We start from the raw sequence: 947 nt of genomic DNA on the forward strand, positions 1-947 counted from the left end.
CCAGGTACCGGAGATATAAACTTTATGAAAACGGTTTCATATGCCGAATGGCAATAGCAGGCATGATTGGATTAGGTGTGATACGGCAGAGGGGTTGTAGACATGGAGCAATGCTCCCTCTAAGCTGTGGAGTCCTGTGAGCAAAAAAATTCTCCTTTTTGAGCTCCTGGCATTAAAGTCGTGAGCGAGCGATTTGGCTGCTGCATCAATTAGTTTGCTCTGGAGCCCTCCTTCCTGAGCAGAGACAAAAATGTGTAAGCCAGAGGCTCAAAACCTGTGAGCTGGCACACACTAACTCAGCTTAGAGGGAATTGCTTCCTGACCCCATTTCAGCATTTCCCCAGGCAAGTAAGATAGGGCCACGAGAACTAAGCACTGAGGCAACCCGTCATGCCGTCCCTCTCGTGATCTGCCTAAATTCACAGAATCTGCATTGCTGTCAGATGGCCATCGTGCCTGTTTGAAAACCTCCCAAGAAGGAGAGCCCACCACCTCCCGAGGAAGCCTGTTCCACTGAGGAATGTTTAGCTGAAAACTTTTCGGATTTAGTTTCAACCCGTTGGTTCTGGTCCGACTTTCTGGGGCAACAGGAAACAACTCCTTACCATCCTCTATACGGCAGCTCTTCAAGTCTTTCAAGATGGTTCTCATATCACCTCTCAGTCATCTTCACTCCATCTCCTTCAACCTTTCCTCACAGGACTTGGTCTCCAGACCCCTCATCATCTTCAATGCCCTCCTCTGGACACATGCCAGCTTGTCTATATCCTTCTAGAAGTATTAGTGGGTGACGAGGTGCCCGTGGGCACCATGCTGGGGAAATCTGGGTTAGACTTTGGGCAAGGAGTATAAAGGTTTATCAGGTATAATGTTTACTTGTCCCATCAGTTCACTTTAACGCAGGGGTGTCAAACTCATTTGTTATGAGGGCCGTAAGTGACATAAAT

The sequence above is a fragment of the Gekko japonicus genome, unplaced genomic scaffold (genome assembly GCF_001447785.1).
Source record: "Gekko japonicus isolate JY-2015 unplaced genomic scaffold, Gekko_japonicus_V1.1 scaffold9313, whole genome shotgun sequence".
Taxonomy (NCBI): domain Eukaryota; kingdom Metazoa; phylum Chordata; class Lepidosauria; order Squamata; family Gekkonidae; genus Gekko; species Gekko japonicus.